The sequence below is a fragment of the Pogoniulus pusillus genome, chromosome 6 (genome assembly GCF_015220805.1).
Source record: "Pogoniulus pusillus isolate bPogPus1 chromosome 6, bPogPus1.pri, whole genome shotgun sequence".
NCBI lineage: Eukaryota > Metazoa > Chordata > Aves > Piciformes > Lybiidae > Pogoniulus > Pogoniulus pusillus.
The window spans coordinates 16,175,250-16,190,809 of record NC_087269.1 but is presented as its reverse complement, the minus strand read 5'-3'; the positions used below and the strand labels follow the sequence as shown (position 1 = coordinate 16,190,809).

At 40.0% G+C, this 15,560-nt stretch overlaps 1 long non-coding RNA gene across 3 annotated transcripts in view; it reads right to left on the bottom strand.

Moving 5' to 3' along the window:
* Positions 1 to 15,560, bottom strand: part of LOC135176047 (uncharacterized) — a 51,985-nt gene that overhangs the window by 6,779 nt on the left and 29,646 nt on the right. For all 3 annotated transcript variants that reach the window (XR_010302539.1, XR_010302541.1, XR_010302540.1), the window contains one exon: positions 5,700 to 5,773. This is a non-coding gene — a long non-coding RNA (uncharacterized LOC135176047). The remainder of the gene's footprint in view (positions 1 to 5,699; positions 5,774 to 15,560) is intronic.

The following is a 15,560-nucleotide window of genomic DNA, read 5'->3' as shown; positions in this document are numbered from 1 at the left end:
AAGTTTTGATCTCTGCATTGTGTGTCCATGAACATCCCTTTCAAGAAGAAAAGGCCCAACTACTTATATCTCAGAGGCAATACATCTTAATTTTCATCTACTTCACAAGTATAGGTAAATTAGTTCAGTTCAGCTTACTGAAATAAAACACTTATTTGCAGAAGCATGGCCAGGGAAAATTATTAAACCAAACAAGCAGCAAACCACCTGTATGCAAGCTTCTGTAGTTAGACATCTCTAATCCTGTCCAGTTCCTTATCACTCCATGGAATTAAGGGGCAAACTATTCCTATTAATCCTTCTCTCTGAATATCCTCAAAAGGCCTCTTCTGTTGGGATCTAAAATTGCAGTGTAACAACCTCCAGTTGTCCTAATGCATCTGATACCTTCTGAGTTTCCCAGATGTTAAGTATTTGTCAGGGCGGCACAGGACCAGTGGGATGGCTTATTCCTACCTTATGCAAAAAGGTACCTGGGCATGACTAGAAGACTTGGCCTCTAGGAATGTCCTTGAGCAAGAACCTGCTTGGAAGTGATCTGAACAGTGTGAAGCCTAACTACTGGACAGTTTGTTTGGTATGAAAGAGAGCCTTCAGGTGCTGTAGAACCAACACAGGAACATCCAGCCCATCCAGTACTCATATGGCTTATTCTGTCTCAGGCTTGGGGCATAACAAAGTAAAGCCTAGCAGCAGTCTAGTGTGCCAGTTCCCTTTGGCTGTGTCGGGCACACCTCAGCGGCAGCCAACAACCTGGCACTGAGGCTCAATTAATCAAAAGAGGTTATATAACAACCACAGAATTCCAGCCAGAAACATTAAAACGTATTTGCACACAAAAAACCTCATTGTCCAGCCTGGTTGCTTCTGTTCTGCACCAGCTGCTTTTGTGATTTTTTTTTCAGTATCTGTCCTTGATCATTTAATTGGTATTTAAACTTGTGTCTGTGATGTTATTGATCCCACTTGTGCCTCTAGTGTGTGTTTTCAGTGGAAAGTCCAGCACAAAGGAAAAGTGCAGAGCACTTTCTCAGCATCCAAAGGAAGAAAAAGACACATTTTTTCCTTTCTGATTTTATGGTTTGTTGTGTAATAGCAATAATCTCTATTGCTTTCATATACTTGCAGTAAATGGCTTTTGAGATCGATGAAATGTCTGAGCTTCACTTTGGCTATTAATCATTCTCAGTAGCCATTTATTGCTTCATATATTACAAATAACAGAAGATATTCCTTAAACCTACTCAGATAGCTGAGGACTGCAAATTTCAAGCCTAACTCTGAGAGACAGATTCACTGATGGTTATCCCTGTGCTGTCTTCTGTAACAGTAAGTAATAATAACAGCACTGTGCCTTCCATCTGCAGATTTCAAAACCCACTCTACAGTGCATTAGGGTAAAATGAACCTTACTTCTGTAGTTTAAGGAGAGGAGAAGGTAACAAACATAGGTAAGAAATATCTGTGAAGATCTCTTACCAGTATTTTTCTCATTATCTGACAAAGCAATATTTCTAACCTGCTGCTGTCCTGCTAGCAAAGCTCCTTGGAAGTCAACCCCTCTGGCTTCAACTAGAGGAACAGGCACTGACTACCCTGGAAGAATGATTGTGTTGTTACTCCTAGTCAACATCAGCAAAACTGGTGTGAAACAAATGTTCACTCAACAAACTTGCTTGACATGTTTCCTAATCTGACTAGTCTTCAGTCTCTCTCTTTGCTCCCTACTGTCCTTCTACTCAGGGGCTAGGATTTTTTTTTTAGGTGATCATGAAATAAAATTGGGCAGTGGCATCAAATGAGAGAAATTCCCTGTGAGTTTGGGTTGGGAAAGCATGTTCTAACCCTGAGAAGATTAGTGTGTGCCCTTCACAAAGAATGAACTACCATGAACTTGACCAAGTGTGCTATTCTGCTGTATTAGAGGCTTTGACTTATATCTGCCTCTTAGATGCCTCTGCTTTGATCATCCATCATTCCTTACTCCAGTATAAATACATGGCCTATTTCTCAGTTCAGTGGGATTCTATATTTGTTTCCTCAGGTAATGACATTGGTGTCATTTCTTTTCTTACAGATAGGATTTGTCAAACCTGGTAAGAAACCATCATGACTCTGGTGCCTATGACTACTTTGAATGGGAGTAGTCAGTTGCTAAGAAGCTACCAGGGTGTTCTCACAACAGGGCACAAAACATCTTACTATTGCCATATGCAGCCTGTGAGGCTTTATGAGATCAAACTGTGCATGAATCCTGGCTGTCTGAGAATAGATGTTGCTGGGAACTCAGAGAAAGAATGCCAAACGTCTTGTCTTTTCCACATAAGTTACATTACATCAGGGTAAGGGCAGATGGTCAGAAAATCAGGATGCCAAGTCCACCAGCAACACTGGCACTATGTACATACTGGGAATATACAATAGTATCAGTTCAACAGTGCTGCATATATATACCTCTTTATCCTAAAATTTCCAGTGGGCTAAGATGAAAATGGGATGTTCTCTCACCTACTTCTCTTTTCTGCAAGAATCAGAAAGCCAAAGTGAAACTGGACTGGGATATCACAAATATCTTTCTAGTGGGGCTTTGGCTATCAAGAAGAAAGAGAGGGGAAAAGCAGCTTTAATGGTTGTGACAGCATTCATTTTGGTAACAGGCTTAGTTACTATCTGGTGGTTGTTGTTGTGATGATGATGATGTTTCAAATAAATGACAGAATTCACTTTCTTCTCCCAAATCTAGTCTAGGAACTTTAATCTCTAATGTTACATTATCTTTAATCTTGCCTCATGGTTTAAAAATTCTTTATCCAGATTAGCCACTTCAATTCCCAGAGTTTATTTTAATGTTTTCTACAATTTAATAATGATCTACCCTGCTGAGTCTATTTCTGCATATAAAACAGGTCTGTACTATTAATGACAGCAATTTCATGTTATTGAAGCACACAGTTGCAACAGGCACTGTGTGAAAAGAACCACTGAAGAAATGTCTGCTTTAAAACTTCCCTGGTTTTCAACATTTTCATTAAGCTTACATAAGACATTGTGCCACCTTACAAAGTACCTATGTTTTAACCGTGCCTTCTTACTCCATGGGTTACTTCCCTTTGAATATTTGGAACTGTATTTTAATAATGGAAGTACAGATGATCTGCTCTTTACTCTCTCTAGCTCAACAGAAGAAGATCAGATGGGGGAGAATTTGTTTCTGTTCCTTATGCATCACTGACTGAATCTTTCCCACATTTTGAGTCTAATCTAAATTATACTTGTGTAAGCTGAGAGTATGACAGAAAAGATGCAAGACTGAAACTGAGAGACCCTCATAACCTGCTCTTGGAAGTTTAAAAAAAGACTTATTGACGTCCTCTGCTCCCCTCCCTTATTCCCCTACCCTAACTTTCAGAAAGACGTTTATTAGGATGTCTGAAGTGATTGTTCATGCAGCTCAAAGAGGCCTTCAGAACTGAGTGAAGAGCAGATCCTCCACATATATCCAGTGAATATAATTAATATTCTACTTGTAGCTACATGAGAAGGAATGTAAGCTCTCATGTCTAAATATAAGAACTGACATATGGGTCAAACCAGAGATCCAGCTAGTTATGTTGTTTCTGCTTCTGGCCCATAGCATATGCTTAAGAAAGACTGCAAGAACAAAGCATGTGCCGAATGATCCTTCCTCACTTTTAGGAAACGTCTTTTACAGTGGTTACAAAAAGACCCTTCTCTAAAGGACTCTGAATTGCTTTGTGCCCTCAGGCAGTTCACAAAGGTTGTGACTCATTTACCAAGTCAGTATGAAAATATTCACAAGGCTTTGCAAGTTGGTAGGGATTGGATGCCCTTAGAAAGCTGTGTGTTGCCACAGCATGGCTTGTGATACAATAGCCATAAAAATATGCTACTGCCAGTAAGGGAAAAATGTGCCATTGAAAGTGGCCTAGAGATGCTCTCATATCTTGAAAACCAAACTGTCAAATGAGGTTGCAAATTTATGATTCAGGGACATTTCTACAGAACAGAAATGGCAGACAAGTTAGAAATACGTGTTTTTTTCCTCGTTCAAAAACTGATTTCACAAATGTCTAAGATACTCCACAGTTGTATTTTGGAGACATTATTTATCATATTTCTATACTGAAGTTGCTGTTCAGAATACATCAGTATGCCCTCTTGTTTCACAATTGTCTCCCAGCATATTTGTGTATCAGTTTTACATGATTCCATCAGTGTACAAGTTTCAAAATCTAGAAAACAGAAATATAACTCCTCAGAGTAAAACTGTACCTCATGTTATGTCTCTTAATTTCTATTTGTTCTTCTATTTAGTAGAAAAATAACAAGAAAAATAATTTACTCAGTGAATTTTATATATAAGTGGAAAAATATGCATGAGTTTCTTTGCTACATTCTGGCAAATTGCATATTATCCGTCAATAATATTATCCAGCCATGTGGAATATTAAATAATAGGTTGGCTGCTTTCCATGAATTTCATCAAAGACTCCTTTTATACTTAAAAACGTCTTGCTGCTTCAATGAGAAAAAGGTCAATCAGAGAAGTCCAATCATATTCTTCACTGTGTCAGATACAGCACAGATTTTAGATGTCTGACACAAGGGAGTTCTGTCTTGCTTCATTTGATAAGCTGTCCTCTGCCGTATTGGCTGCTATTTGATATGGTGATAAAGCTCCCTCTAAAAACACCCAAGCATTCTGCAGATTATGAAAAATGCATTTTGTTCTTCACAACTATACTTTATCTAGTGACAAATTGTCACACAGCCCTTAATGCGTGTGTAGGTTAGTATTTTCCTCTTCCTCTTTAGAGTCTCGTGATCAAAGCTTATATCCACTTAACATTCAGAAAATGTAAGACTTGATGGTAAAAATATTTTTTTTTAAAGTTCCCCTTCAACATCACCTGACATAAAAAGGGTATATGCAAGTTGTTTTGATTTGTTGGGGTTTACTGTTGTTTCCCCCCCCCAAACATTGTTTGATCAGCAGCAGGGAAATTGCTTCCTATCAAAGTCTGAATGCTACTATGTGGCAATAGCCTCATCAGATGGGCTTGTCTGTACAGAAAAGCTGACCAGAACAGTTCTTTTCTTCAAAGAATGTTTTCCTAAAGAAAGCTATTTTCCAAAGTAATAGTTTGCAGGGATGATGTTTCAGAGGGAATGCATTCCACTCAATTCTGCTGCATCAGAATCTCTGTGAAGATCTGGAGATGAAATCTGCTCTTTGCCTCAGTCTTTTAGGAACTGCATGGAAGCTATTAAATAGCAAAACTGTCACCATGAGTACTTGTGGCATGTGATGTGCCTCTATCTGCAATAAATCACCAAGTCATCATACTGAATATTCACAACATATACTTCCCAGACCTAAAGGGCTCCTGTTAGCCATTAGGCACTAGGAAATTTCACCTCCAAATTAATTTGTCTAACTATACTTGAATCATAATTTGCATCGTGTGAGGGAAACACTAGCAGGGAAGTTAAAGAGAAAGATGCTACATTCTTATAGTTGCCAAGAACTAAAAGTGACCTAACTCTGGAAACAATTTCTGTCATATCAACCAAATTATTTTCTTATGAGACACCAAAAGCCTGAATCATATGTCAGAAGAATGCTCTAACATAGCCAGAGAAAATATAGAAGGAAATAACAAGAAGGCATGACTTACCTGCATGAGCTCAGAGTGACTGCCAGTTGTTTCATACCGAAGTCTTTGCTAATTCTGGACTACCAATACCATCCCTTTTAAAAATAAACCAGGTCTAGATTAATTTCTAAAATATATTTCATGGCCTCAAACCTATCTTCCCAAAGGTGTGAGTATGCTGAGAAGAGGAAAAGACCTAGGCAAACTGGAGAGTTTGACAGAGAGGACATTTTGCTAGCTTATGATTATGCCAACAAGTATTCCTCTTTGTTCCGCTTTGTGAAAAGGGATTTAAAATGCCTTCTTTTTGTTCCTACAGCACTCTGAAGGTAAAAAAGCCAAATAAATATTGCATTTATTTCTAAATAGTGTTTGAAAAGTAACTCTTGTTGTGTTGTACTGTGTATTGTTAAACTGTTGTGAGACCATCCATGTGCACGGGTCTGTGTTTCTGGGAACAAATGGGCTGCCCAGGGAGGTGGTGAAGTCACTGTCCCTAGAGGTGTTCCAGAAAAGACTGGATGAGGCACTTAGTGCCATGGTCTAGTTGACTGGATAGGGCTGGGTGCTAGGTTGGCCTGGATGATCTTGGAGGTCTCTTCCAACCTGGTTGATTCTATAATTCTATGAACTGAACACTATGGGACAGGAGAAATGCCCGTTGGTTGAGTTATATCATAAAGTGCTATATAATATATTGCATTTCTCCATGTGGTGACCAGTACCCAATAGAGTTGAAACGTTGCTTTTATTAGCATTTAGCTAATTAAATTATAGTAGGTCCTGTCCTCTGTTGACACAGGTTGTGTAACCATACTATGTGTGGTCAGTGAAACTAAGTTGTATTATTCAGCAGAAAAATTAGGAGTAGTAGATTACTCGAAATCAGAGTTGAGCTTCTTGATACTGTTCAGATATTTTAAAGAGTGAAATGACTACAGTGTTGTTGCCATCAAAGAACAGTGGTGCTGCATATTAACTGACTCCATCTTTATGGAGCAACAATATCAATAACTGTCACAGACTTCTGTAACAGATCAAGCTGCTCCTCCAGGTATAGGTATTGTCAACCTTTCTCCTTGAGATAAATCATCTTGCCATTAATAGCTAAGATATTACCTTTAGATCAGGTTTTGCTGTAATTGAAAACATCACAATAAAAATTTTGCAAGAAAAACCTTTCATGAAAAATCCTTTCAAAAATAGTAAAAAACCCCCACACAACAGCAACAAAAAAACCCCACCAAAAGCCATTCCAATCTCGATGAAGCAGAAGATCTGGATGGCATCCAGCAACCAAACCGAGTGGGAAGCTGCGGCTTAATTTCTGCTTGAGCAGAATGAGCTTTTCAAGCCCAGGCTGCTTTCCTCCGAGGGTAACGTAGCGCAAGTGCATTATCTCGGTGCATGCAGTAGAGGACACTATTTTACACATCATCACCTCCCCGGCCAATGCGGTCTGGCAACACAGCCCCCGCTTTCATCAAACCCTCCCAGTTCTCTGCATACAAAAGCCAGGTGACATTAAGTTGTGGATGAAGGGCCATGCATGCCAAGGACGAAATATTATCAAGACATAATTATGTAGTATCAACTACTGCAATGATAAAGGGATTGAGTAGGCTTTCTATGTTAAAGGTGTGAGAATGTGCTGCCTGACCGAAGTTTTGTTGCATATGAGCATGCAAAATTCCCATTCTCTTCCTACTTGTCCACCACAGCTTAAACCTGGGATGATAAGCAAACTGTCATTCAACTCTCATCAAATCTCTAAGTTCAGCTATCTGTACCTTCTGAACCCAGGATGCACGATTGTGCTCTAAATTTCCTGGAACTCAAATCCAGTGATTCTGACTAGAAGTAAAACACAGGCACATGAAAATCTAGAGGAAAAATGCATTAATAAACGTTGTTAAATTACTGATATCATGCTAGGTGTTTCAATGCTTAACTTAGTGCATCTAGGGAACTATTTAATTACATTTTCTTTGAAAGATGCCACCTATTAGCATGTTTTAACAGGACTGGAAAACATAGCTATATTCTCAGTGGAGGCTTTAATACAAGTATGTAATATTGACCTGCCTGCCTCCAAGTAAGATGCTGAGGAATAAATTAATAATCATAAAAATTCTGGAGAACCAGAAATTGATTAAAAAAAAAAAAAATTTCCTCATGATCCACTTTCAAGCTAGTGAGTCATTATGGCACCTTCAGATAAATTTGTTTAGGAAGCATACATCACATCATACCTTTGGTGCTCTCACGTTTGTTTATTAAGAGCAGTCAGAAAGTCCCATACTCTGGAACAGCATAGTAATTCAATGACACAAGGCAAAATTTGGGATTCTCCTCTTCCAATTTCAAGAGCCTTTCTGGCAACATCAAAGGTTTCTTTTCTCATTTTTTTCCCTAAGTCATGCTATATGAACATTTGCTACTTTTTGTTGGCCTCTTTTGTGTTTTCTCTTTGCTTTTCTTCATATTTATCTGTACCTGCTCACAAAGTCAATGTTCAATGCAAAGAGTAGGCAGACTTCATGTTCACAGGCAAAATTTGCCATGAAATACCATAGCATAATTTACCTGTACATGAAAACTGCAAGCACACACCAAGGGTCTGTTGTGCAAGGAACAGTACCAATGCACTAGAAAAAAAATAGATGTGTAGTTGCATAGAGGTCAGATGAATTGCATCACTATTAAATTTGGATCATAGAATTGTTTTTGCTGAAAGAGACTTTTAACATCATCAAGTCAAATCATTAACCCAGCACTGCCAGGTCACCACTAAGCCATGTCTCTAAGCACCAGATCTACACATCCAGGGACAATGACTCCACCACTTCCCTGGGCAGCCTGTTCCAGGGCTTTACAAACCTTTCAGTGAAGAATTTTTTTCCTAACATCCAACCTAAACCTTCTCTGGTGCAATGTAAGGCCATTTCTTCACATCCTATCACTAATGTCACTTCCCTATATCATTAACACTTTTTAATAAACCAAAACTACATTTCTGAATTGAAGTTGTTAGACATTTTTGTCCTATTGCTGCAATGATGGTTAGGTGCTGTGAGTATAAGTTTTAAAGAGGAAAAGGGAGTATCTGAATGGTCTAGAGTGTCACAGAATACTTCAGGTTAGAAAGGACTTCACAAATATCTAGTCCAACCTTCTGTTCAAATTAAGGTCAGCACTGACTTTGGATAAGGTTTCCCAGGGCTTTGTCTAATGGTATCATGAAATGTCCTAAAGATGAAGATACCACAGACACCCCAAACAGTGGTTCAGTGATTAATTATCCTTACAGAGAAGATTTTTACCTAATATCTATTCAGGATTTTAATTTGTAGCTTTTGCTTCTTGTTTTCTTATTGTAAAGAGCCTGTTTGTCTTGGTAACTTCTTCATAGGTATTGGAAGGCTAATGTGGGTGGTTGGTGGTTTGGTTTTTTCTTTTTTTTTTATTCCTTTCTTTTCAGCTATACCTATTCTTCTGCTGTCTAAACAAGCAAGATTCTTCTATTATGACATATTCCAGCTGCCTCGACATTGTGGCAGTCCTCCACAGGCCTAGCTCCTAATTTGTTTCTGTGCGATTTGGAGGTATAGTCCTGAAAGGGGGAAGATTTATCTACACCTACTCTAGAAAAGAATGTGACATGCTTATATCACTGTGCTACAATTAATTGCAAAGTTTAAAAAACCCCTTTTGTATCACTGCCATTAATTAGAACCTCATGAGCAAGTGACTAGGCAGAAATAAACAAGACACTAAGCTGACACAGAGTTTATGAAATCCTCACAGTTCTGAGTTGGGCAGCACTTACCTAAGGACCTAAGGTTTTGGTTAGCATCAGACTCTGTGCATTGTGATTAACATCCAGGCTGCCTTACAGAAATCTTCTCTACTCACAGTTAATAGGACAATCTTCCCAGTCCATCTGATGAAGCAGCTTTTCCATCCTGAAAGCTGGGGTGGGGCAGGGGTAGAGGAACCAACCCAACCCACAAAACCAAACAAAAACACCCCAGCAAACCAAACAGAACCCCACAAACCCCAAACCAAACAAACAACCCCCTCAAGCAAAAAATAAACAAGCAAACAAACAAACAAACCACCAAAAACAAAACAAACAAACAAAAAAAAACACTCAAACCCCCCCAAATTCAGGAAACTGAAAAGAACAAAATGAATCCATTAGACTATGTGCCTTATAACCCTTGACATTGACCTCGGCCAGTTTACGTTGTACGTGTAGCAGTTAATCCGTCTATATTTATATGACCACTCAGTTGCTGGGAATAAAAAAGATATCTAGTCTATTTATACATTTATTGGTAATAGAAGAATTGAAAGTTATATATGTGCTATATCCTCAATCTCAGTTCTAAAAAATTCAAAGACTGAATTTGATCTGACCCTTTGCGATCCAATAGAAACCTATGTGTCAAGCTCCTGTCTACTTCAGTGCTTGGTAATGATTCCAGTGAGATAACCACTTGAAGAAGATGTGAGTTATGAGAGCCTGTTTCTTCATTAGTTCAAAGATCTATTAGTAAGTGCATGGAAGAGCTGTAGCTTTTGAAGTATACTCTTTATTCTAGACACAGTGCTGCAATTCAAGGCATGTGGCTCCTTGGAAGACATGAAGGATTTCCTTTCTAGGTGCCATCAGCAGAATCAAGAGTCATAAAATGGCCTTATTTTAGAATCTGATCCATCTGGCCCACATTTTTAATTTGCAGGGATTCTATGTTATTAATAGAACTCCCACTTTCCTTCGAGGGAGGCCTTGCTATGATCTGAAAATCAGGTTTTCAGAGGTTCTATTCTGGTTAGATGTCAGGGAGAAGAAAGTCATGTAATACATCTGAGACATTAACTACATCTCTGTAGGCCAGAAATGGGGTATGGGTTTCCAGAGGTGCAAAGGGGATGTGGGAGGAGCAGTTGTTAATAGTATGACTCTTTTGTGGAAAAAATTAAGGTGGTCCTTGTGGCGAAAATTAGATTTAAAAAGCAGCTTTCCATGAAAAACAATCACAGAGAAAGAATTAAGATTTTTAAAGTAACTCACAAAAGTTACAGGTAGCATTTATTGAACTACTAGAATTCTGGACATTATTTCTTGCTTCTGAAGGGCTCATGCCTTAGAAATAAGGTTGCATCCTTGCTTTTACAGAAAGCACAGCTGCGTGATTTAAAGCAAAATGCATTAAGGCACAAGAGAAGTATCTTTTGTCTTGCAATGCATCAGGCATGAAACAAATAATAAATAAAATAACAGCATAAGCATGGCTGGGACTAGCACACTATTACCATACTCTGGAGTCTCTGTCATGATCTTTCATCTAACTCTTGGCAGCCCATTTGCCAGTTCGCATCACGGCTTGAGAAAGATGTGCCAAGATATCAGCTACGCATGAGAATAGGGAACTCTGGATATATTTTTTATTAACTTGCTCTCTGCATGAGTGTTTCTCAACAAGGCCTTTGAGTATAGCTTCTGAGCATTGGCCAGTACAGAAAGAGAGTGCAAGTTACAGCATTTCTTTCCAATGAATTCTTAATCTATCTTTTGAAAAAAAAATTGGCTGATATCAAGGCAAAATACATATACCCTTGAGTTCTTCCTGACCTTTCTCCACTCTAATCCTTTGTTTATGTGTGAATATATTGCATATATTAGAAAAGTCTGGTGAGGAGTTGTGGCTCTAGTACTGTAAATTAGGGGTAGTGTTCTCTTTTTAAGACCTCACAATTTAATTATAATGAAGCAGGAAGTATACTTCATCTGAGTGATGTCTGGATTTACCTCTAGAGCCCTGCCATGGGAAGCATCACAGAATCAACCAGGTTGGAAAAGACCTCTAAGATCATCAAGTCCAACCTATCACCTAACCCTTCTAATTAACAAAACCATGGCACTGAGTGCCTCATCTAACCTCCTCTTAAATGCCTCCAGGGATGATGACTCCACCACCTCCCTGGGCAGCCCATTCCAATGGGCAATCACTCTTTCTTCCTAACATCCAGCCTAAACCTGCCCTGGCACAGTTTAAGACTGTGTCCTCTTGTTCTGTCACTGTGTACCTGGGAGAAGAGACCAAACCCCACCTGGCTTGGTCCTTTCAGGTAGTTACAGAAAGCAACAAGGTCTCTCCCAAGCCTCCTCTTCTCCAGCCGCTCCTCATAGGGCTGTGCTCCAGCCCCCTCATCAGCCTTGTTGCCCTTCTCTGGACACATTCAAGCACCTCAACATCTTTCTTAAGTTGAGGGGCCCTGAATTGGACACAATACTCAAGGTGTGGCCTAACCAGTTCTGAGTACAGGAGAAGAATGACTTCCCTGCCCCTGCTGGCCACACTGTTCCTGATACAGGCCAGGATGCAGTTGGCCTTCTTGGCCACTTGTGCACACTGCTGGCTCACATTCAGTCTGCTGTTGACCAGTACCCCCAGGTCCCTGTCTGCTCTTCAGCCACTCTGTCCCCAGCCTGTAGCACTGCATGGGGTTGTTGTGGCCAAAGTGCAGAACCCAGCACTTGGACTTGTTATAAAACTCATGGCATTGGACTGTGCCTATTTGTCCAGCCTGTCCAGGTCCCTCTGCAGAGTGTTCCTGCTCTCTGACAGTTTGACACATGCTCCCAGTTTGGTGTCATCTGCACACTCACTGACACTGAACTCAATCCCCTCATCCAGATCATCAGTGAAGATATTAAACAGGTCTGGGCCCAGCGCACCACTAGTGACTGGCCACCAACTGGATGTGGCTCCATTCACCACCATTCTCTCAGCCCAGCCCTCCAGCCAGTTCTTAACTCAGCACAGAGTGCCCCTGTCCAAGTCACAGGCTGCCAGCTTTGCCAGGAGCTTGCTATGGCAGACAGTGTCAAAAGCTTTGCTGAAGTTCATGTAGACTACATGCACAGCCTTCCCCACATCCCCCAGGCAGGTCACCTAGTCATTAAAAGAGATCAGATTGTAGCATTTCTGTACATATAGGGAGGTGAATGTAAACTGCATAATAAACCTTGGAACTCACCCTGACATGGCACTCATGGAGTTAAACACAGCCCCAAGTGCTGTGATTGTTCCACCTTTATATTTTATCTGACAGTTCTCTTTCTCTCCCTGGATTGTCATGTAGCCCTTTTGCTCTGTCTGTTCACATTACACTGTAGCTCCTCTGGTGTCTCTTTCAATTGTTTCCATACAAATGCATTCCCCGTGATACATGAAAATTTGTGCACAAAAGATTTCCTTAGTCTCACTGTTGGTTTGGCACACCTACCTTTATGCATAAATAATACTAAATTATATTTATATAGATTTATAAATAAATGCCTGGCCAAAATACGAGGAGCATCTATGAAAGCTAATTTTTCACAATAGACGCCTTAGCAGACTGCCAGCATAAAATTTCCCTGTGGAGGACTTCCTAATTCTTCCATATCTTCACTAGTTTCAGTGTTTGTATCAGCAAACAGAGGAACTTTCAGTAACAGAAACTAGTGGTGTAAAAAGGCTTTGATGAGGAAATAGAGTCAGATTTTATGAGATATGACCACAGGTGTCTGCAAGCAGGGGCAGGCAAAGGAAATATAGAATCATAGAATCAACCAGGTTGGAAGAGACTGTGCATGGCCCCTAATATTAGAGGTTATATTACTAAATGAAGGAGGACTTGGTGGATATTTTAGTTTCAAAAGACAATTGTCAGGTAACATTCCATATGAGGACATTCAAGTTTTGCAACTGAGAAGTTAACATCTCCTTGAATAACTCTAGTGCCCCTCCTCTTCCCCAGGATGATTTTGGATGCGATCTGAGCTGACACCCAGAGTTGTGTGTTTGAATAGGTCTATTCAATTCTAGGTTATAGTTTACACGTCAGCTTCCCAGACCTAAAAATCCTGAAACTCTTGATTATGTTTGTCAGCCCATCCTAACCTTTTACTTCATTATGAAATTTATTGAAAAAGAAACATTGAGCACTTGATTTCCCTTTTCTAGATCTCTTTTAAATGTTACAGAAATACTCACTGAATAATATAACTCCCCCCTCCCCAAAAAGGATTTGTATCTCTCCACTTCAGTAATATCTTATAAACAAGAGAAGTTTACTTTAAGAACTTTACACAACTTTATCCCTTGTTAATATATAGTTTGGCCTCTTTGACTTGAGAATATGCAAGACCAGTATAAGTGAAAACACACATAAAAAACCTTTCATGATCTATATACTTCCCATGGAAAATTCAAACATTTAAAATGAATGAATTCTGAAAGGAACAGCTTTGGGTGTTATTGACTGAAAAAGCAGATGGTGCAAGGATACATTAGTGTCACGTAGCATTACCTTCATCCTTAGGAGCAGATATGGCATCTCAGTGATGAACAGGGCATTCTTCATTACTTTATAGGTGGTTCAAGTCATAAAACATAAACCATAAACCCCCTGCTTCTTACAAAAGTTGTGTACCAAAGGAATTAATGTATCTCTGATTTACTCTTTGCATATAGATTGGTTCTCTAAGGGGAAAATTCAGCTTAAAGATGATAAGTCATTTAACTCTCACCTAAAACCTTAAAATAGAGTGTAAGCATGATTTAAATTATGTATGAATCTTGAGGTAGCCTTTGCAGAAGGATAAACTTGGTTTGCTTAACCCTCATGTGTTGGTTCTCCTGTTTTCAATTATAAAGAGAATGAAGGTTTGGCACATGAAAATACCCACTTGTCTTTTTCAACTTCAGCTCTTTCCAGAGGCTCAAATCTTTTCCCATCACGTAACCAGGTGAAACATGCTTGTAAAAACAATTCCTGAGTTTTCTAACAGCAATATTTACAATTATGTGGATCCTGTCACAACATAGTATGGAAATCTGTCCAAACCCCAGAGTGCATTCTGCAAGTGTCACTGTGCCTTGCCTCAGGTTCTGCTGTAATTCCAGGGGTTCCACAACCCAGACAGCAGCAGTCAGGGTAAGGCAGAGGGGTAGCTGCCTTCCCTTCCACTCATCCAAGTCTTTCACTAGAACAACAAACTACCAGGAACAAACCAATACAAAGGTTCCTATTAATGATATTAATGTAGTTCATAAAAATACAATTATTTTAAGTATGCACACTGTTGTAGGCCCCTCCAAATTCCTTCTCCCCACCTCCATCTCCAGAGGTTTGAATGGGGAAAAAAGGAAGACGTGAAAATTGCTTTCTCCACCCACTGTGGACTGGAGAGAGGAACAGCAAAAGGCACCTTCTGCACACACCTACTGACTGGTGTGAAAGCCCACACAGAAATTGGCTGGGGGTTGGCTGGATTCTTCACTTGCAGTATATATGGAAAATAATAGAATCATAGAATCAACCAGGTTGAAAGAGACCTCCAAGATCATCCAGTCCAACCTATCGCTCAGCCCTGTCCAGTCAACTAGACCATGGCACTAAGTGCCCCATCCAGTCTTTTCTTGAACACCTGCAGGGACACAACTCCACCACCTTCCTGGGCAGCCCATTCCAATGCCAATCACTCTCTCTGGGAAGAACTTCCTTCTAACATCCAGCTTATACCTCCCCCAGCACAACTTGAGACTGTGTCCCCTTGTTCTGTTGCTGGTTGTCTGGCAGAAGATGCCACCCCCCACCTGGCTACAGCCTCCCTTCAGGTAGTTGTAGACAGCAATGAGGTCACCCCTGAGCCTCCTCTTCTCCAGGCTAAACAATCCCAGCTCCCTCAGCCTCTCCTCATAGGGTTTGTGTTCCAGGCCTTTGACCAGCTTTGTCGCTCTTCTCTGGACACATTCCAGTATCTCAACATCTGTCTTGAATTGAGGAGCCCAGAACTGGACACAGTACTCAAGGTGTGGCCTG